Below are 22,720 nucleotides of genomic sequence, written 5' to 3'. Positions count from 1 at the left end.
GTCTCCACTCACTTGGCTGGGCTCAATCACTAATGAGGAAGTCTGGGTTTTATGAACTTCCTGATACACACCAGTCACTGCAATATCTTGATGTCAGCCTATCCTGCCTTCCCTGATGGATCCCAGAAGCCCCTTCCTTCAGGGACTACCAATGACCCACTTCGAACAGTTAAAATAAGCAGAAGCAACTTCTTCAATCATCACTGAAACCACTTCTCAGTAACAACTGACGTGACATTTTGCCCTCTACCACTCAGATGTGCGTCTAAAGTAATGTTCTTGGTCTCTGAGTATCATTACCTAGCAGTGACCTCCTCTGTTTCAGTGAAGGATGGTATAAGCTTAGATTCTCCTAAACTGAAAGACTAAATTCTGGATCTGATAACACTAGATATTTAATGCCAAAAGAGGAACTATATAGAAGCCTGCAGGAGCATTCAGACAACTTGGGCAGGAGGTGGGGGTATGGAATATGGCACTGCTTCAGAAGAGCTGTGGTTCATGTTGCTACCAGAGATGTTCACAAGCAGAACCTGTAGCTAGCAGATGCTTGGCACAGAAGAAGCTGCTCATCTCTGTAGCACTGCTAAGGAAATGCTCATCTGTTTTAGAAGAGGGAACTACATATGTACAACATAGCACTCATTGTCCTTCTCAGTGATCTAGACAAAACATCTAAATCTGAGTTACAGTTAGGAAATAATAGTTCGTTAAGATAGTTTACAGGCACATCAGAAATTTAAAAAAAAACAACTTCAGGTCAAAGGAATAGAGGGGATCATTATACTCACTGTATCTCAGAAATTAATCCCTGCCTCTACATCACTTGGGGGCTTCCCTGGTGGCTCAGAGGGTAAAAGCGTCTGCTTGCATTGAAGGAGACCTGGGTTCGATCCCTGGGTCGGGAAGATCCCTTGAAGAAGGAAATGGCAACCCCACTCTAGTATTCTTGCCTGGAAAATCCCATGGACGGAGAAGCCTGGTAGGCTTCAATCCATGGGGTTGCAGAGAGTCGGACATGACTGAGCGACTTCACTTTCACTACATCACTTAATACTAGCAAATCCTGAGTTGACATTTCCAATTACAGTATACATTATAAACTAATAAAAACCACATGTATGACCTTTGACTTAACAAGTCAAACTTTAAAGAGAAACAAACATGATTTTTAAAGCTATTTGGCAAAATAGAGTTCCCTCATTCATGAAGATAAGCAAATTAGTTGTAAGTAGGCGTTGTAAGAATAATGCTTATCCTATTCAAACAGTGGACCTTACAGAAGCAAAGGAGGTAAGATAAAAATCTTGGTACCATGTTCAACACTGTGTTGAGTGCCATCTCTCAGGAGTAAGACAGAAATATTTCCTTCTGTCCTGCAAGCTCTGCAATTAATTATATCATTAACAATCCATCAAGAGTAATATGTTTCTGGGCTTCCCTGGTGTCTCAGGGATAAAGAATCTGCCTGCCAATGCAGGTGGATACAAGGTTCCATCCCCAGTCCAGGAAGAACCCACAGGCCACGGAGCAACTATGCCCATGCACAATAACTAGTGAACCCACACTCTAGAGCCTGTGTTCCACAAAGAAGTGTAGCCTCCGCTCCCCAGAACCAGAGAAAACCCTTTCACAACAACAAAGACCTAGCACAGTCAAAAATAAATAAATACATAAAAATTTTTTAGAGGGAGGGGATATATGTATACCTATGACTGATTCATGTTGAGGTTTGACAGAAAACAACAAAATTATAATTGTAAAACAATTATCCTTTGATTAAAAAATAAATTTTAAAAAAAGAAAGAATAATACTTTTCTCTGAGCCCACAGTCTCAATTATTATATTCCCTTTTAGCAAAGCTTCTAACGCTGCCATTTTCTTTGCTGAAATTTATAGAAAAAGCAATGCAGAGTTATAGATTAGCTGCTGTAATTAGAAATAGAATTCAAAAGTGTTTGTTGGGTTTTCTTCAGGTAGCCATAGAGTTCATTCCAGCTGAATGATTTCTTGGAGCTATTCACCCATATCTAGACCCTATTACCTATATTTTCAAAACCCTTTTGATCCAGTATGATGAATCAATGATGTGACAATCACTGAATAGAGAACATATTTTAAAGATAAATGTAACCACCAGTGGCTATGAAATAAATATTAAAATCCCATCAAAGGAACAAACAGACAGCCTTTGCCTAATAGGGGAATGTTTTCCAGTCAGCTCTGAAGCCAAAGCCTGAGTGTATGCGTGTTAAGTTGCTTCATTCATATCTGACTCTTTGCAACCCTGGGGGACTACAGCCCCCCAGGCTCCTCTGTTCACGGGATTCTCTAAGGAAGAATACTGGAGTGGGTTGCCATACCTAAAATGCCTCTGTATCAGGGGAGTTCCACAGACATTTTTTATTTACCATGTTTGTCTGCAGAAGAGCATATTCACAATGGAGAGAAGGCACATCTTGAAGACCCCAAATTTCATGGATTTTATTAACAGCTGCTGTTGCTGCATGCTAAGTCGCTTCAGTTGTGTCTGACTCTGTGCGACCCCATAGACGGCAGCCCACCAGGCTTCTCTGTCCCTGGGATTCTCCAGGCAAGAACACTGAAGTGGGTTGCCATTTCCTTCTCCAATGCATGCATGAATGCTAAGTCGCTTCAGTCGTGTCCAACTCTGTGTGACCCCATGGACAGCAGCCCACCAGGCTCCTCTGTCCACGGAAGTCTCCAGGCAAGAATATTAGCAGCATAAAGTAACAATAGTTAATATTTAATGAGGGCCCACTATATACCAGCCACTAATTCCAGAAATTAACTCATTTAATCCTCATAATATACATATGAAGTAGGTACTACTGTATCCCGTTTTATAGAAGGACAAGCTGAGTTTTACAAATGCTTACATACATTTAACAAGCAGCAGAGCCAGAATTCTAACCAAGTGGCCTAATCCCAGAGACCCTAACTCTCAACCAGCAACTAGGGGAACAGAAATACAAATAAGAGAGAATTGGTACGTACTGAGCTCTGGCATCTTTTTGGTCACATTAGAAACATTTCACTTAATTCTCACAAAGCATATTTTATAAAAGTAAAGTAAGTTTCAGAGAGATTAAGTAACTACTCAAATCCATGACATCAGCCAGAGGAAAAGCTAATATTCCATATACTACATCACAGCACCTCTCCACAGCTTAAAGACTAAGTGACAGAAACAGAAGCAGAAATCTCACCTCAATTTGCTTATCAGTGCTTTTATAAGACAGTGATCAAGGAAACCTATCTGGAAAAGATGCTGGTAGGACCCAAAGGAAATCAATAGATAACAACAAAATCAGCATAACCAAGGGAGAAAGGATCTAAAACCTTAGAGCACTGCAGTGTTGGGGGGTGTGGTGTATGTGTGTGTGTGTGTAAACTGTTTCATTCTGTTTTCAACTACTCCTTTTATTTTCTTGATGAAAACTTGAGTAGTTCTCAACTAGGAACAGTATCTCATCAAAGACTGTCTGGCAATAGTGAGGAGAATTGATTCTCTTCATGATTGGGCAATTTTATTTTCATTGAGCAGGCACAGGCTAGAGATGCTAAACATCCTGCAATATAATGTCAGCACAACAAAGCACTAAATCACCAAAAATGCCAATACTGCTCATCTAGCAATAAAAAGTACTTAAAAGAAACCATTCAGGTATCACTAAGGAAAAAAAAAAAATACAGCATCCAGGTGGACTTACCAATTGTGCACCAAATGGACAGAGGAATAAATAGGGACCATTATAGACAGGTTCCTAACAAAGTATGCTTCTGTTTTAGAAATGCTTTCGAAAAAGCATTTTACCATCCTGTGTCTTATATACATGTAGACATAAAGTTTTGCTATTAATATGATAGAGAAAATATGTAATACCTAAATTTTGAGTGAAGACTCAAAATAATCTCTAAACACCTTCACAGTTTAGCCCAAAAGTAGACTTCTTACTTATAAGGTAGTTTCTACTATGAATAGTATAAAAGTGGCTAAACATTAATGAACAAAATTTGATTCAATAAAAATTTGAATCAATAAAACCACAAAATTGGCATGTTTAAGAAACAGCAAAAAGATGAGTGTGATTCGATCGGAATAAGCATGAAAGAATGAGTGACTGGTAGGCTGATGTTAGAAAGGCAGGCAGAGGCCAAAATGTGTAGGGCATATTGTGGAGTCTTAATAAGGAGTGTGGACTTATGCTTGTTGTGATGGAACTGGAGAACTTTAAGCAAGGAATAAATGATCTGATTTATTTTTAAACCTCTAGTTAGGGGAGTAAGAAAAGAAAACTGAGAACTAGGATACCATTCTACTTGGAAATTAGGGTTGTGATAAGGTAGACAAAAGCATATATAGCAACACCTTTGTTAAATTGCCTGATTAGGGGAGATGCTGGTTAAAAAAGTTAACCAATTTTATTTTGAAACTACACGGGTCCAAAACATCCCTGCACAAACTTCTGCCACTCTTTTTCAGATAGGCCAAGTGATCTCTTAACATAATTTAAAGAAAAAGCATTTTACCACCTACAGACTCTTCAAAGTTAAAATTAGTCCATTATTTTCAATGCTGACACACCTAGAAACAAGTCTGCAATAATACTAAATTTGTTGTGGTCTCTTCTGACTTCAGCTAACTGAATAAACATATATGGAAAAATTAAATCCCCAAATTGTTCACACTAGAATACTAGAGAATATTTTAAAATAGCTCCTATTTCAAATATAACTGATTAGAAAAGTACAAAACTAGGGGCTCAAGGAAAATAAATCAAAGACAGAATTTGTTAAAATAGTCAAGTTTTTAAAAAAATAATCAAGTTTAGAGAAGCAATGCTGACTTTATTGCGTAATTATCCACAGACTTCCAATTCGCAAGACACCTTGCTTTGGTTTATTTGACACTGCTTTGTCTCTCATGGAATCCAGATGGCACATTTACTTATTCAAATAATTGTTATCAACCAACATTTCTGAGCACCTGCTGTGTGTGTGTTAGAAGCTAGCAATATAAAGCATTGCTGTCAGTCCACAGATTAGTAAAGTGTAAGAAAAAAAGATGACCAATAGTAAAAAAAAAAAAAATTACATGCCAATTACAGGCACCGAACTGAAATATACCTTCTGTGTCTGAGAGACTGAATCAGAAGGACTAAGCCACATCATTAATAACTGATAATTTCCTGGGTGCCAAATAAATTTTCTAGTCAGTAAATGAGGGGAGAAGGCAATGGCACCCCACTCCAGTACTCTTGCCTGGCAAATCCCATGGACGGAGGCGCCTGGTAGGCTGCAGTCCATAGGGTCGCTAGGAGTCGGACACGACTGAGCGACTTCACTTTCACTTTTCACTTTCATGCATTGGAGAAGGAAATGCAACCGACTCCAGTGTTCTTGCCTGGAGAATCCCAGGGACGGGGGAGCCTGGTGGGCTGCCGTCTATGGGGTAACAGAGAGTCAGACACGACTGAAGTGACTTAGCAGCAGTCAGTAAATGAGAGTTCAGAAGACTGGATGACTAGAAAGGTTCCGTAAGGATTTCATAGATTAGATTGCAAGAAAGCCTTTCAGGAAGGGTTCTTATGCAAATAATTTATCCTTATGACTTAAAAGTAATAATTTACAACTTTCCATATTTGGGGATATTTAGGGTGGGTATCACAAACACATGAGTAAGAAGTCTCTAAAGTGTACCATACACTGCACTCCGGAATGAGGAAACTCAGAACTCTAGAACCTGAATCCGAGATCTAAAGAATGTTAACTTGTTTTTCCTTAAACTTCCTGTTTTTCCCTACAAACGTATTAAACACTTTCCAAAACGTCTTATTAATCATATTTTCCCCCACTGCTTAAAAAGAATTAACAAATGTCATAAGACATTTAAAAGATGGTGTCAAAGGATTCCCTCCTTCAAAAATGTTAGAAGCTGCTAGTTTAAATGTATCTGAGAGATTTTCCGCTTTGTTCCAATGATCTCTTCAGACTGAGGTGCATGCATTTCAGTCAAAGGACAAAAATTCTTGTGTGTCTTGAAACCTTTAACAGCATTAAAAAATAAAAGAAAAACACTTGCTGTCATTTTTTGACCTTTTTTTTCAGTGAGCTTCCGTACAAATACACAACACCACTTTACCAGTAACAGGCTTGGCCACGTGAGGAAACTCTGGAGCTCGCCCCTTCGCGTCACCGGTACAGCCGGACCGTCATCCCACAGCCAGTTACATGGAAGCGCGCCGGAGAACCCTGGGAGTTGTGGGCACCGGGGATTGTGGGAAATGTAGTTTGGAGACATCGCCCTGCTCACCATTTCTGTAATGGCTGCTTCCTTGAAGGTAATGTACGAGCTTGTCTCCGAAGGCTCCTTAGCTTGCCCAGTGTATTTGTCAAACGGGGCAAATTTGCACCTTGCCGGGCCAAAGCAGGGATTGTTTTTAAAGTCTTACTTTCAAGTCCTGGGACGAACTTGGTTTTCGGTTGACTTTTTCTTTTTTTTTTTTTTAGCTTTTTCTTTATAGGCGAACTAACGAACTTTTAAATCTAGTTCCCGTTTGAACAAACTGTTTGTCTTTAGTTTTTACCCATTCTTCTCCCTTCCATACAACCTCCCCGCTCTGCGCTGACTCTAGATGCCTCTTTAAAATAATAATAATTAATAATGTGTAATTTTTAAATCCTGCTACGCCCCTCTGATAGTAGGCGCTGTCACGTGGAATCTCTTAGCCTCTGCATCCGGAGCTGCTGGAAGGGAGTCAGATAGAATTCAGTACCGCTTTCTTTGGTAAGTCTTACTATTTCCCCACGACTTCACAGCTATATGTTGTTTGACTTTGCTAGATTTGTCTGCATTTCCTGGATGGGAGAGGTCCTAAGAAAATATAATTTTCACTCTCTAGGACAATTTCCAAGTTACTGTCTTGTGCATCATCATCTATCTTTCTTATGTTCTACTGTTCAATTTCTGTTTTGTTGATACCCATAGTGTTGGCCTTATACAGTGTGGAAAAATCGCTGGAGTCAGGAAATTATCATGAGAAAGGGAGATGAGCCTCAAATGACTATCTTTAATTACCATTTACTTCCCAAAGGTTCTTTCACCATAAAATGAGATGAGTCTGAATATAATTTATAGGCCCTAATTGAAAAGGTTGCATGAACTGTTACTTATCATGTATTCATATTGTCATGTGAAAAGGTTGGAATTTTTAATGATTCCTTTTTTTTCCATGTTTTAATTTATAGAGATCATCCTTCAAGAACCAGCCACATCATGATCTCAGTTTCAACACAGTTGTTCCTAGTCCTCTTTTCATTGCTTTTGGTGCTGCCTGTTGTTGAAGCAGTAGAAGCCGGAGATGCAATTGCTCTCTTGTTAGGTGTGATTCTCAGTATTACAGGCATTTGTGCTTGTTTGGGGGTGTATGCACGAAAAAGAAATGGACAGATATGACTTTGAAGGGCCTCCTGAATCAAACCTTCCTCTGAAAACCTTTGTGCTATTGAGTTTCAGAACTGAGCTTTGGTGTCTGAAAGTTCCCAAGAAACAGTTAATAGAGAAGTTTCAATTTATTGGGTATTTTCCTATAAAAAGGAACAAATTGATATACTGTGTTAAAGGTAAAACAACATGTTTTTGTCACAACAGATAATGCACTGGAAAATGCCATCTGTAATTTGCATTTGCTGAAATTTGCATAAGTAATATTTCATAGTTTCAGAATTCTCAGTAGGAACAAAGAAACTCTTGCCCAGAATCCTAGGAAATTGCCACTGTTCAGTTATAATCACTGCCTCCTGCATCATTGAGGAATTTTTCTCCATATTTTTATTGGATTTTTGTTTTGTTATCTCCAAGTTAGTACTGTACCTAGACATTAAATACAGTTGGTCAGAAATTAAAACTTATCTCTGTGTGGGAAAAAGTTCAGAAAATGTATTCAATATATCTAACATTGAAATGGAGAGAAGATTTAATGTAAAAAAAATACTTTATATTGACATTGAAATGGAGAAGAGATTTATTGTTTAACAAAAACAAAAAATGTTTATATTAATTAAGTAACATCTCCATGGTGAGAAATACTATGTTAAGTATAAACCTATTATGTAAGTTAATTTGTGGTGTCCATTTCTGTTTATTTCAGACTGTTTTTATCTCTGTGAAGTTTTTATGAACTAAGTGGAGACGAGTAGATGCCTTATCTTAACTGATGACTCCAGCTTTTAGAGATATAATCAGTGAAAAATGAGAAATGGGCAGCATCAAGGTAGGGAAGAGGCCCCTGGTAGAGAATCCACAGATGCAGAAGGCAAATGTTATTATGGCATGTACTGATTTACACACAAGCCACATGAGGCACACTCTTCCTTGCTACTTAAAGTGTCCTCGGCAGCAGCAGTATCACCTTAGGACTTGTTAAAACTGCAGTCTTAGGCCCCCTCCACCCCACCCCCAACCAATTGAATCAGAATCTGCTTTTATTTCAAGAACCCAGCATAACTTTATACACATTCAAGTTTAAGAAGATTGCTTTAACTTGTTTGAATGCAAGGATCAAACAAGTTGATAAAAACCGTTAGATTCCCAGGTTCCTCTCCTGGTTGCATTGTAGGTTGCGGTATGGAATTCTTTGTTTAACAAGGGACCACAGTGATTCCTTTGACTGTAGATACAGCCAACATAGAATTGTATGAGTAAATCAAACTGCTCTGGGGTCTTAATGAAAGGTGGTCACATTTTTTTCCTAAACTAATGCATTATCCAATCTCTAGCTCTCCAGGTAACATTGGGAGCCTTAATTTTGATCAGAAAACAGGCAATAGCAATCTAAAATCCTTTGTATGCATTTCTCCAGGTATGAGCTGACCTGGCTTGCATGAAGGATTTGGTGGGGGATACAAAGAATGAGGGACAGCCACACACTGAAGACAGAAACCACATGGATCTGTTTTTGTCATAGCTGTTTTGTTTTTCCCACCAAAGAAAACAGTCTTTTATCTGAAAATTGGCTGTTATACATTGAGTAATAGAAATTTTTTTTAATTTTTATTGGAGTTCAGTTGATTTACAACAGAACTTTTTTGCATGTCTTTTTTTTTTTAAGATGGAAAAAGAAATGCAGCTTGTGGGACAGTTTGTCCTATCTCTTATATACCAGCCTACTGGTATACCTATACCAGCCTACTGGTACTGAGGTAAAGAGGCTGTTGCTGTATCCTTGTATGTCTGAACTTTTCCATTGTCATTGGAAGAAATCCTACCTAAAGTACAGGAAAGCCTGTTTTTATCTTTACTAGAGGCTCAAGTGGCATAAGACAGTTCGTAAAACAGCTTTAAAGGTAGAGGAAACCTAATGCTTGCTTGTGTGCGTGCTCAGTCATATCTGAGTCTGCGACCCCATGGACTATAGCCCGCCAGGCTGGGTTTCCCTGGTGGCTCAGCGGTAAAGAATCCATCTGCTAGTGCAGGAGACTCAGGTTTGATCCCTGGGTCAGAAAGATCCCCTGGAGAAAGAAATGACAACCCACCCTAGTATTCTTGCCTGGGAAATCCCATGAACAGAGGAGCCTCAGGGGCTATAGTCCCTGGGGTGGCAAAGAATCAGACATGACTTAGCATTGGACAGAGACCATCAGTCATGCCCTACTCTGACCCCATGCACTGTTGCCCTCCAGGCTCTTCTGTCCATGGGATTCTCCAGACAAGAATACTGGAGTAGGTTGTCATTTTGTCTTCCAGGAGGATCTTCCCAACCCAGGAATCGAATCCATGTCTCCTGCGTTGGGAAGTGTATTCTTTACCACTGAGCCACCTGGAAAGTCTTAAAATACATTTTAAATCACAGTGCATTGGTTATTTAGTCACCAACAGATAGTATTTTTTTAATGTTCAAAATAAGGTTATAGGCAAACATTCTTTAATGAGCCTGTGTTTCTACAAGTGCCTAAAAGGAATTAGAAACTGCCATTTTTCTATTTTCTCCTTAATAATAGAGAATTGTGAGGCGACTTTCAGTAATTCTGATGTATATGATGAGAAATACCTTCTCTAGTTCTTTCTATCTAGGTTGGAGTATATGATTTTTCTTGAAAAGAGCAGAAACTCTTATGGTCTCTAAAGGTTTTGTGAGCCACCAGCTGTCTTAAGAATCTGATGAAAGCCATGGTCGTTTCCCTAGAAAAATGCATATACATGCTGGCATCTTTTGATTAATTTCAGGGAGTTCACAGAGCTGAAGCTCATCTAGAAATCCCAAATTACAAAATTTGCTGTTTCCTTTTTTTTTTTTTTCTAGTTTCCTTATAATTCTGAGATTCTTTCACTTGCTCTGAGGGTAATACCTGCTGTGGAGCAATTACAGGAAGAATGGGATTAGCAGATGTCCCCTGGGTGCCCAGCATAATTTGTAGACATCTAGTAAATGCTCTGTACATATTAGCTTGGTTGAGTCAAGTTAAAAAGACTAATAGCTAAAATCAGCAAGAAATGCTGGTTGCCGACCCATTCATCCAATGCCAAAAATCAGTGCCTCTCCTGTATCATTTCTCTCTGGTGCTTTCAAATTGTTTTTTTCTCCTTTCGTAGTTTTTAAAAGGTGATGTATATGTCTTGGCATAAATATCTTTGGGTTTATCCTGTTTGAGATTCACTCAACTTGAACCTACAGATTTGTGTCTTTTACCCAAATTTAGGTGATTTTTAGCCATTATTTTTTCAAATGCTCTGTCAACCATATCTACTTCTTTCCTTCTGGGATTCTGCCTTATAACTGCCAGACAGAGGTAAAAGTCCTAGGGGAACCTCTTTACTGTTCCTTGCTTGCCATCCACTGACCCTGCAGATAGGGTACCTTGTGCTTACTAGGAGGGAGAAGAAGTTCAGGCTCCCTGCATAGTCTCCAGTGGCCCATGGCCATGTCTAAGCACGTGACATTTCTGGGTCACCAGCTTTTCCAGTCCTACTCAGAGATCTATGAGACAAAAAGAAAATCTAGAGAATTCATACCATATTTTCTGTTCCTGAGGTCGCTAGTTAGTCTGCCTTCTTCCAAATTTTATATACATTTTATAAATAATATCTGAGATTTTTAGCTATATTTAGCAGTAGAAATGGAGAAGGCAATGGCACCCCACTCCAGTACTCTTGCCTGGAAACTCCCATGGATGGAGGAGCCTGGTAGGCTGCAGTCCATGGGGTCACTAAGAGTTGGACACGACTGAGTGACTTCCCTTTCACTTTTCACTTTCATGCATTGGAGAAGGAAATGGCAACCCACTCCAGTGTTCTTGCCTGGAGAATCCCAGGGACGGGGGAGCCTGGTGGGCTGCCGTCTATGGGGTCGCATAGAGTCGGACACGAATGAAGTGACTTAGCAGCAGCAGCAGCAGTAGAAATAGGAAAAAAGAGGCCTAGTGCATCTTCCTGGAAGTCCAAGTCTCCTCGGTGCATATTTAAAGAGTGAGGGATAAAAGCACCAGGTAAACCATCGATTCAAGGAATTTTTACTCAGAGACCTTGGTCCTGTGATCGCTCACATTTACCCTCCCCTTTTCACCCATCAAATAATATATTATTACTTTTACCCGATAAGCTCAGTCAAGAATGCAGGAGTACAGATGAAGTTTACAAAATGATCTGTATCCATGCTTTGTCTCAGCATTGCCAGTGCAAATGGCAACTTTTTAAAAAAACTGTACCAAATATACCAACTGTGAAGGAACCAACTAGGCCTAGGAAATCTCGGTAGCTACATGTCACACGCACCTTCACCCTCTTAGTCTTTCTAAGCTCTGCAGAAGTTTGTCAAATGCCATGTCCAACTTTGAGTGTAAGAAAAGTGTAGCTATATTAGCCTGTGGCACATAATGAAGGGAGAATTCTCTGAATAGGAGCAAATCTCCAAACCAATCTCTCCCCAGAAACACATATCAGCCTCTTTGGTGGTATCACAATAGGGATTAAGAGCCCAAGCTCTGGAATCCAGTCGATCTCAATAGATAGCCAGATTCCATCACTTAAAATGTGATCTTGGACAAGTCAATTTCTTTTAAATTTCTGCCTCCCTATCTGGTTAAATGAGGAAAAATATTACTTCCCTCATAGATAGGTGAGGAATACATGAAATAAGGACTATTAAAGACCTGGCATGCTGGATGTTGTTATAATTGATATTTGGGGACAGTTTCTAGACACAAGGTGAGGGTGGGAAACTACTAGCCTCAATTTTGTGCTTATATATAAAGAGGGTATCTTTAGGAAGTTATAGAAACAACCCTTATTAAACAGTTCATTTATATTTTAATTTTGACATTTTCTTTGAGTCCGTTTTCTTTATTATAGTTTCTCCCTCATCATTATAAGCTTACAAATTGCTAAAACTCAAAGACATCTATAAAGAAAAGAAAATTTGGCTTCTCTAAAGTTTCCTCGGGCCATCTTATCTGTACCTGAGTCTCTTGAGAAAAAGAAAAAGGAAAAAAAGAAAATTGAATCCACTTTAGTAATTCCTAACATGCTCAACCATGGGTCTTTTCTAAGTGATATAATGAAAGCTTAGCAACTGCCCAGATCATTTAAGGAGATGCAAGAAATTTGCCTCTGTCTTTCAGGAAAATAGAAAATCTAGTCCATATTCCATCAAGAAAAATATTCTTAACATATCTCATTAGAAGTCATAAATATATAAGCACCATAAAATGTGTTTAATGTTTGTTTCCTACATGGGGAGTGTGGAGGAAGCTCTTATTTTAACTTATGAACCCCAAAGAGAATTTTTATTCCTAGGTGAGAATACGCCCAAATCAATAAATATGTGTACAGAATAGCACATTTAAGATTTTATTTTTCCTAATTTTTAGTAACATCATTTTTCTGAATTGCTTCTGTGATTAACTAATATACATTTAACATCTAAAAGCAAAAGGCAGACCAGAAAAATATGACTGCTATAAAATGCTAAAATGTGATTTGTAGTATGAAAGCCACAATACCCCTTTCACAAATATTTGCACTGAATCTACTGTATATGGGTGAGTAAAATTTTGGAAATATTGGCACCTGATAATGTGAAATAAAATTATGAAATTTTATATACAAGAGAATTTATTTTTAAAGGGCTAATCATGAAGTACTTTGTTAAACATGGGAATTATAAATACCATATTTCTCAATGTTAATCAAGATAATTATGCTCTGGATAAATGTATGTAGATCACTTAACAAAATAATTTAGAAGCAAACATGATGGCCAAGACCAGAAACTATAACATTCCATTTCAGATGATTTGTCAGAACAGCTCTTTCATTTTGCCACAGAAATTACCAGGGCATTGTGATAACCTACATAAAACAATTTTATGGGTCCTATGATGACATGTGCCCACTTTCACTTGTTTAGTCAACATTTTTTTAAGACATCATCAGTACAATGTAGAAAGAAATTAATCAACTACCAGGCAATTGACCTTGAGCCAATAACTTAATCACAATTTTTTCATCTATAAAATTAGCCATCAGTAATCTCTAAAAGGCTTCCTAATGATAGAAATGTGTTGCTCCATATAAAGAGTTTTCCTAATTTCAAAAACAACAAGGTCTAATGAGTTAAAAATACTGTAATTACCCATTTTCATATGGCAGCATGAGGAGGAGTTCCTCTTCAAATTCCTCAGTGAAAACTAGTCTAGTCATTTGGTAGATTTTTGGATTTCAATTTAGTGAAGCGGGGGCAGTTCATTTTCTGAACTGAACGAGTATGATTAGGGGTTGTCTCAAGAAGGAAGAATAAAAACAAACGGTAGCCCTGCCACTCCCACTCATAGCAAACAGCACACACACTAACTGAAGTCAACTAGGCAGGATCCAGGAACAAGCAACCTTGAAATTTCATGTTCTCAGTCCCTCTGGCACTGCTGGGGAGACTCAGCTATTAGACACATCTTCCCAGTGGCCAAGACACATCCAAGAGGGTGTGTGGCCCCTTCCTCTCCCTCACACCCCACATCCAGTCCATCTCTTAAGTCTTACGGAGCCCTCCTCCAAACTCTGCCTAGAATCACCCACTTCTCTCCATCCTCAAGGCTCCTACCCAAGTTCAGACCACCATCATGATATGGATGAGATCCACAGCAACCTCTTGTCTTCTGACCTCCCATTTTAACCCTCTGCAATCTTTTCTAAACACAACAACCATGGTAAACTTCTTAAAACACAGATCTGATCCTGTTACATACCAACTCAAAGCTCATTAGCAGATTTCTTAGTTTTATGAAATCCTTAATGAATCTTGGCTTCCCTTGTAGCTCAGTCAGTAAAGAATCTGCCTGCAGTGCAGGAGTCCCGGGTTCGATCCCTGGGTTGGGAAGATCCCCTGGAGAAGGAAATGGCAACCCACTCCAGTATCCTTGCTTGGAAAATCTCATGGACACAGGAGCCTGATGGGCTGCAGTCCATGGGGTCACAAAGAGTCGGGCATGACTGAGCGACCAGCACTTAACACTTACTTAAACCTCAGCACTATTAATGTACCCTATTTTCTCCCCTATTTTCCCAGTCTCCTCTAGGACCATGACCCTCAGTCTATTTTACATTCTAGCTTTCAGCCACATTAAAGCTTTTCCCTTCCCAGAAAGCACCATGTATGTTCCTCTCCTCTCTCTCTCTCTTTCTACCCACCTTTACCACTATTCTCTTTGTCTGCATATTCCTTACTCTGCCTGGCCTAGTTTTCCCGGTTCATCTGCTTTATTCCTAATGTCTTAGACTTAAGCAGCACTTCTTTAGGATGTCTTCCCTGATCCATCCTCTCCAAACTATGCAGCCCACTGTATGCTCACACAGCATTCTTTACATATCCATCAGGCACTCTGTATTTGAATCTCTACTTATCTCAACCAAACTCAACCCCATCAGGACAGGGACTATATCATTAATTTACTGTTGTATTCCTATTTTCAAGTACAATGCCTGTCAAATATTAATTGCTGCTCACTTAATCAATGTATTTATGATACTGAGCTAATATATTAAAGGGATGCCCCAGCCAAGAATACACAGTGGACCATGGCATCCTCTCACTTGCATGTGCCCTACTGTCCTCAGTACAGTGCTACCAGCCTTTCAGATTTTGCCCAGGACGGCTCTGGGAGTCATTGCAAGGTCTTAACATTTTCTTGAACATCTAAATTATAATTACAGAACATAATTTTAATAAGTTTTAATATGTAGTGTAGTTAGTTGACCTGAATGACTGGAAACATTATAAAATCTTGCATGTGTGTACATGTTTAATGACATGTCTAATTTAGTTTAGAAAGAATCCACTATTTTGAAACACAAGGTGATCTCCTCTGTTTCCTTCTCAATTCCTTTATTCATACTGCTGGAATTACCATAGTCAAATGCCTTGCCATGCCTCCATGCTTACATTTCATTTGCTTTATAAGTGTCCTCTTCTCCATGAAGTCTTTCCCAAAAGGAGTTAATATCTGTCTTCCAGAGTCCATAGTTCAGTGCTCATACCTGTACTACTGCACTTCTTGTAGTCTTGTTTTATGATTAGATACTTATTGTCCCTTTTGTACCTACCACCAGCCCCACCAACCCCTCCCATTCACATCCATCCCTGCCCTTGTCACCTTTATCTTAAATTTCTTGAAATCAAGATTGTGTCTTTTATCATTGTAAATACTAACATATCTTGTCTATGCTATTAGAAGTTTCAGTAAGTACTTATTATTTGTGCATTGAATTTATTTCCTAAGTAATCCTGAAGAAGAAATTAAATGGTAGCACTGAATAAACAAGCCTATATGCTAATAAAGGTATGATATTGAAACTAATGTTACTGCTTTTTAATAATATTGCAGGTTGGGAGTTTTTACACACAAATGTGTGAACTCTATCTGAAAGCAGTTCATGTTTACTCTAAATGTCATCCATTGAAAAACATCCACTGTGAAGTAATCACAAGACAGTTGTAAACACATTAGTTCTTAGGTTAGGCTACCATAGGTGATATCAAAGCCTACATTTCATTTTCATTTGGATGAGAAGCCTTTATCGACAAAAATTTAAAAAGAGAAAAAATACCTGAAGCCCAAAATCTTTCTATGTTTCCAAAGATAACTCTCAAATAAAGTCCCAAATAGGGTTCTACTTTTCACCCTTAGTCATGGCAAGTGGATCAGGTAACTCCTCTATTTTTCACCTTGCTGTTGTGTTGGAACTTTGACTTGAGCCCTGTGACTTTCCACTTCTAAAGAGTAAATCAATTCAGTGCTCAGGTATCACTAAAGGTACAAAGAAGCAATGAAAGTCATTTTAAAAAATATCAACAATATCATTGGCAGCTGAGCACTGTGAATAAGGTCGTGAGTGCTCAGTTGCTCAGTTGTGTCTGACTTTTTGCAACCCCATGGGCTATAGCCTGCCAGGCTCCTCTGTCCATGGGATTATCCAGGCAAGAATACTACAGTAGGTTGCCATTCCAGAAATAGAAACAACAACCACTTGGGGAGCTAACTTTTTAATTGTCTGAGAGCTCTGTACTCTCATATTTTATAGATGAAGACACTAATGCTTGGAGAGAGAAGTTACTTGGAGAAGTAAAGTTACACAGTTTGATATAATGAATGACAAGTGACTTCAAAGTAACAAATAATTTTTTCCTATAACTTCTAAGCCAAATTAACTGGTTGTTACACTTTGTCATGTTTTACTTTTTTAACTAAAAAAATTACAAAACAGCATGAAATAATGATATGGTATAGTAACAAAATGATCCATACCAGCTGTCCTTGGTAAAACCATTCTCACTTTTCCATGCCACTTTTCACAAGTTTAACAAAACTGTGATAGAGCATACCTACCATTTTGTTTTCCAGCATTTGTTTAACATTTAAGTGCTTAATGGATATTTTAACAACCAAATAATATTCCATCCCATACATTTGCCATCATTTATTCAAAAACAAATGTTTAAATAATGCTGGGCATGTCAGTGCTATCCAACATCTTGCCATTTTTTGATAACACTATACTGCAATAAGAAAAAAGGCAGTTCTTATCAGTTGCCAAATAGATATTCATATCCTTTGAACCAGCCTGGAATTAACCTCCCTGGTGGCTCAGCTGGTAAAGAATCCACCTGCAATGTGGGAGACCTGGGTTTGATTCCTGGGTTGGGAAGATCCCCTGGAGAAGGGAATGGCTACCCACTCCAGTATTCTAGCCTGGAGAATTCCATGGACAGAGGTGCTTGGACAAAGGAGCTGGCAGGCTATAGTCCATGCAGTCACAAAGAGTCAGACACGACTGAGTGACTTTCACACACACACATAGTTGATTTACAATAGTATATTAGTTTCAGGTATATAATACAGTGATTCAACATTTTTATATATTATACTCCATTTAAAGTTATATTAGCTGTATATCCTTGTAGCTTATTTATTTCATATATAGTAGTTTGTACCTCTTAAAATGCCCTACCACTATCTTGTCCCTCTGCCCTTCCCTCTCTCCACTGGTAACCATTAGTTTGCGCTTTGTATCTGTCTTTTTCTGTTTTCTTATATTCATTCGTTTTAGTTTTTAGATTTTATGTTTAAGTGATAACATACAATATCTGTTTTTCTCTGACTTATTTCACTAAGCAAAATACCCTTCAGATCTATCCATGTTTTTGCAAATGGCAAATTTTCATTATTTTTTTATGACTGAGCAGTATTCCATTGTGTTGTTCAGTGACTAAGTTGTGTCCAGTTCTTTGCTACTCCATAGACTGCAACACACCAGGCTTCCCTGTCCTTTACTATCTCCTGGAGTTTGCTCAAATTCATGTCCATTGAGTTGGTGATGCTATCTAACCATCTCATCCTCTGCTGCCTCCTTCTCCTCCTGCCCTCAATCTTTCCCAGCATCAGGGTCTTTTCCAATGAGTCAGCGATTCACATCAGGCAGCCAAAGTGTTGGAGCTTCAACTTTAGCATCCATCCTTCCAATGAACATTCAGGGTTGATTTCCTTTAGTACTGACTGGTTTGATCTCCTTGCTGTACAAAGGATTCTCAAGAGTCTTCTTCAGCATCACAGTTCCAAAGTATCAATTCTTCAGTGTTCAGCCTTCTTTATGGTCCAACTCTCACATCTGTACATGACTCCTGGAAAAACTATATGTGTATGTATGAGTAAATATATACACTGTATCTTCTCTATCCATTCATCTGTTGATGGACATTTCAGTTGCTTCTGTATCTTGGCAATTATAAATGGTGCAGCTATTAACATTGGGGTACAGGTATCTTCAAATTAATGTCTTCATTTTCTTCAGATATATACCCAGGAGTGGAATTGCTGGACCATATGGGAATTCTATTTTTAATTGTTTGAGGAATGTCCATACTGTTGTCCATAGTGGGTACACCAGTTTACATTCCCACCAACAGTGTACAAAGGTTCCCTTTCCTGCACATCAGCACCACCATTTGTTATTTGTGGTCTTTTTGATGATAATCATGCTAAGAGGTGTGAAGTAGAAGTTGATTTTTAAATATTAATTTTTAGATAATTCAGTGGAAATGTGTACACAAATATATTTATAATAAATCTGTTATCTTGAGTCTCTAAAGAAGCCATATTTTCAAAAATGGAGGATTGGAGAATTCCCTGTGGTCCAGTGGTTAGAACTCTGTGCTTCCAATGCAGGGGGCACAGATTCAATCCCTGGTTGGGGAACAAAGATCCTGCATGGTGCACAGTGTGGCCAAAAACAAAGGAGGATGGTTGAAATTACTGTATATAGTTACTGTATAGTTCCAGAAGTGCTCAAGGTCTAGTTTTATAAAAGATTATTTGAGACTTCCCTGGTGGCTCAGATGTTAAAGCGTCTGTCTACAACGCGGGAAACCTGGGTTCAATCCCTCGGTTGGGAAGATTCCCTGGAGAAGGAAACAGCAACCCACTCTAGTACTCTTGCCTAGAAAGTCCCATGGACGGAGGAGCTTGATGCAGGCTACTGTCCATGGGGTCGCAAAGAGTCAGGCACGACCGAGCGACTTCACTTCACTTCACTTCACTTGAGATCTAAATGTAGAAGGAAAGGTTTCTACCCAGGAAGAGAAAATAGCAAATCTCTTATTAGAGAAGAGGCCCAGAGTCATTGTGTACTTTTATAATAAGCAATCTATAATTGGGAGCACATGAAGTGAAAAGAAAAATAATTATATGTTCTTGAATATTCATTTTCAAGATTATTTTTTTGTTTTCATAATTGAAATTAAGCATTACTTGTCCAGTGATCCCTACATTTATTAATTGTTAGTGGTCAATAGTAATGATAGCTAACAAGAAAGCATATTAATTTGATCACTATCTGAGTGTGCTCAGTCGTGTCCAACTCTTTGTGACCACATAGACTGTAGCCTGCCAGTCTTCTCTGTCCATGGAATTTTCCAGGCAAGAATACTGGAATGGGTTGCCATTTCCTTCTCCAGAGGGTCTTCCCAGCCCAGGGATCAAATCCTCATCTCACGTATTGGTAGGCAGATTCTTTACCACTGTGCCACTTAGGAAGCCCAATTTGATCATTATTAAAATAATAAACAGCAAACCATACAGTGAAGTGTTTCTTTCCTCAGTGTCATTGCTATGTGATAGAAATTTATGGCTAAGAAAGGCCATGTGATATAATGAAAAGAGCACTAAGTGAGGAGTCAAGGAGATAAGGATCCCAGTTCTGGCTGTAATGCAAACAGACTAGAGGTCACTGGGCAGGTCACTTACAAGTTAAGGTGGGTCTCATTTTGTTAATGTGTAAAAGGAAAATATAATCATCCTGAAACCATCCCACCTGTCCTTGGTCCATGGAAAAATTGTCTTCCATGAAACCAGTCCCTGGTGCCAAAAATGTTGGGGGAACCACTGGCTTAAATGACAAAATAAAGGATTTCATAGGAAATAAGAAATATGATCTATTGTATTTGGTAGCCTGGAAAAAATTCAAGTAGAATCAAAATAAAATTCAAATTAGTAGCATTACCATAAAAATATAGAATCAAAATAAGGAAGGAGCACTTCATGATTTTATATTATGTTCGCAGTTGCTAATCTGTATATGTGTTTTATCTTTCTAAATAAATTGGCATAAAATAGTTTCTATAGTTTTTTATGTGAATGAAAGCACTCTAAGTTCCCCTCCTATCCTTGGGCCTGATAAAGGTTGCCTACATCTCATTGTACTCAAATGACAGAATTCAAAAATAAAAGAAGGCAGGAAGGAAAAAAAAGAGAAAAGAAGAAAGGCAGCTATTCTATTTAAGAGAATGCATTGTCTTTTTAAAAATCTTTTACTATAATGAGTAATTGTATGGATAAAATAAATTTTCACTTATGTTTTTATTTGCTATGAAAGCGAAAAAAAAAAAAAAAGATAAGATACTTGATCCAATTACAAGGCTGTTACAGTGGCTTTAGGGAGAGGCTGGTGGTTTTGTCAAGGGAGCCTCAAGGAGGAACTGATAACCGTTAGACTGTTTTCCTCATACGTCTCTGCTACTCATTTTCTATCTTCTTAATTTTTTTCTTGCTCTTCTGATGCCTTAATGTTCATTTATTCTTGAAGTCTCAGACTTTGGCTTTCTTGTCTGTCTTTCTTAGAAAATTCCTTTCTCCATTTTACTCCCCTCAGAGGATGGCCCCGGGGCTTGCATTTTGGGCAGGCAACTCCAGATGGCTGACCCTGACTCCACACTCCAGTTCAAGACAGAGTAGCATTTATAAATGATGTTATGTGAATGGCTGGCTGTTACTTCATGCTCCTTTGCTAAAATTAAACTTATCTGCCTGTCAAAACTGGATGCTTTGTCTGATCTCTGTCTCTCCCTATGTGTGTCTGTGTGTCTGTGTATGTGTCTGTACCCATCAATCTACTACCAGCCAAGTTTAAACTTGTTCTACTCTCATATCCAGGCAATAATTCTGACCTATCTTGGTTCTTTCTCATTACAATTCTTTCTGTTGACTGCTCTATCACTCTAGAACTCACACCTGGACCATTTTTCACAAAATCAAATATGAGGGGGTTGTATGGACTAAAGCAGTGTTTTTCACTGTGCTAATTAGACATCTAGGCCCACAGAGCTGACTCGGCAGCTGCCCAATCAAACAGTAAAAGACCAACAGAGTATGAGTCCAGCCCCAATCCCACTTTACTCTGAGCTCCACCATTATCTGTTTTATGTGCAAATTCCAAGTATGATCTTATCTGAAAAAACCTGTGCTATTACCTTAAGGAAGAAAAGTTCCAAAACCACTGTTTTGTGACTTTTTAAGGCCCTTCTTACCTCTAAAATTCAAGTCCTGTGAAATACAGTAATACAATTATTAAGACAGAATTTTTAAAATTCCTAGTTAAACTTCTACTTATTAATGTACATCTTTAGATCAATTCTGTCTCTTGTAATTTAAAAGGTTTGAATAAATTTAAGGTAAAAATACAGAAGTTATTCTGGATTTACTAACAGTCAACAGGGGGAAGAGTGTAATAATCCTCCAAGAGTCCATAGCATCTATGAAGAAGTAGGGAAATATCTCTAAGACAGCACATACCCTGAAGTGCATAGGATTTTAGCCTTGTTCCCAAATGGAAGCACATTGTGATAATATGCTTTCCATAGCCCATCTGTATTGAAACAATGACTGAATCTATGAAAAGAGAGTTTCCAGCCTCCTATATTCCATGGCAATTTGAACTTTTGGGGACTTTTTCTTTCTGCTTCATGCAACTTTGCAATAGCAAATAAATAACAAGTGTCCCTCTGGAGAGTGAAACCAGCTTGTATGGCCTTCAAGGTGTGGAAGATGGAATGTAGTACAGTGAGTTCTTGGTATTTAGGTCCGAAGATTAGATGCTGAGAGAAGCCAGGCAGGAGGGGAACCTCGAAGCCATACCTCACAGTAGGGCCACAGAGGCTTTATGGGGCTTCAAGTCTTGGCAACTGATTTTTCTCTTCAAGTCTGGTTACCAACATAATGTTTATGTACCTGATTAACTCTCAGTATGGGAATTCACTTCTCCAAGCTTTTTATTCTATTAATATATGTACTGTATATGTAAAAATGGGGCTTCGCAGGTGGCTCAGTGTTAAAGAATCCACCTGCCAATGTAGGAAACTCAGGTTTGATCCCTGGTCGAGGAAGATTCCCTGGAGAAAGAAATGGCAACCCACTCCAATTTTCTTGCCTGGAAAAACCCCTTGGACAGAGGAGCCTTTTGGGCTAGAGCTCATGGAGACACAAAGAGTCGGACACAGAGACTGATCAACAACAACAATATGTAAAGACTTTAGGCTTGATGACTCAGAGCTGGTTTCACACTGGAAATGTGGCAGGTCTGAACTAAGATGCCCTAAAAATGCTGCCCTAAAAGTGCTGCCCTAAAAGATGCCCTAAAATACATATTGGACTTTGGAGACTTCAGTTCAGTCACTCAGTCGTGTCCGACTCTTTGCGACCCCATGAATTGCAGCACACTAGGCCTCCCTGTCCATCACCAACTCCCAGAGTTCACCTAAACCCACGTCCATCGAGTCGGTGATGCCATCCAGCCATCTCATCCTCTGTTGTCCCCTTCTCCTCCTGCCCCCAATCCCTCCCAGCATCAGAGACTTTTCCAATGAGTCAACTCTTTGC

At 38.7% G+C, this 22,720-nt stretch overlaps 1 long non-coding RNA gene across 3 annotated transcripts; it reads left to right on the top strand.

Moving 5' to 3' along the window:
* The first annotated feature begins 6,278 nt into the window (after positions 1-6,278).
* LOC104981926 lies at positions 6,279-21,354 on the top strand. Of its 3 annotated transcripts, none has more exons than XR_824443.1 (4): positions 6,279-6,366; positions 6,728-6,812; positions 7,274-8,298; positions 20,718-21,354. It is a non-coding gene; the product is annotated as an uncharacterized LOC104981926 (long non-coding RNA). The 3 variants fall into 3 exon arrangements; XR_824442.1 differs by lacking the exon at positions 20,718-21,354 and adding an exon at positions 20,687-20,701; XR_824444.1 differs by lacking the exon at positions 20,718-21,354 and having other exon boundaries at positions 6,324-6,366; positions 6,731-6,812; positions 7,274-8,146.
* Positions 21,355-22,720: the final 1,366 nt, after the last annotated feature.

This window comes from Bison bison, unplaced genomic scaffold, assembly GCF_000754665.1.
Source record: "Bison bison bison isolate TAMUID 2011002044 unplaced genomic scaffold, Bison_UMD1.0 scf7180017864525, whole genome shotgun sequence".
In the NCBI taxonomy this organism is placed as follows: Eukaryota; Metazoa; Chordata; class Mammalia; order Artiodactyla; family Bovidae; genus Bison; species Bison bison.
Note: the sequence above shows the minus strand (reverse complement) of the source record. Positions and strands in the feature narration are given on the sequence as shown.